Below are 307 nucleotides of genomic sequence, written 5' to 3'. Positions count from 1 at the left end.
AATATTTTATATTATATTGAATAATATTTTATTTTTAATTATAAGATTAAAATTGCGCGCGCGTCATATGTGATACACCATGCAACACTGGTCTGCTGGTTAGATATAGATAGATAGAGTGAGATGATAGATAGAGTGAGATAACACATAAAGTCAAAGGCCCTCTATTATCGAAAAAACGAGATGGACATTTTCTGTGGTCGACGACGTTTCTTAAAAATAAAACGTGAAAATTCACAGATCTGGACTTTGCGTCGCGATATCTCCGCTCATAGGGCACGTAGAAAAAAAATGAAAGCACTTTTAT

At 33.9% G+C, this 307-nt stretch overlaps 1 protein-coding gene across 1 annotated transcript in view; it reads right to left on the bottom strand.

The window, feature by feature from the left end:
- Positions 1 to 307, bottom strand: part of LOC108773705 (vegetative cell wall protein gp1-like) — a 1,802-nt gene that overhangs the window by 841 nt on the left and 654 nt on the right. The window lies entirely within an intron of this gene.

This window comes from Cyphomyrmex costatus, unplaced genomic scaffold (assembly GCF_001594065.2).
Source record: "Cyphomyrmex costatus isolate MS0001 unplaced genomic scaffold, Ccosl1.0 scaffold2181, whole genome shotgun sequence".
Classification (NCBI taxonomy): Eukaryota; Metazoa; Arthropoda; class Insecta; order Hymenoptera; family Formicidae; genus Cyphomyrmex; species Cyphomyrmex costatus.
Note: the sequence above shows the minus strand (reverse complement) of the source record. Positions and strands in the feature narration are given on the sequence as shown.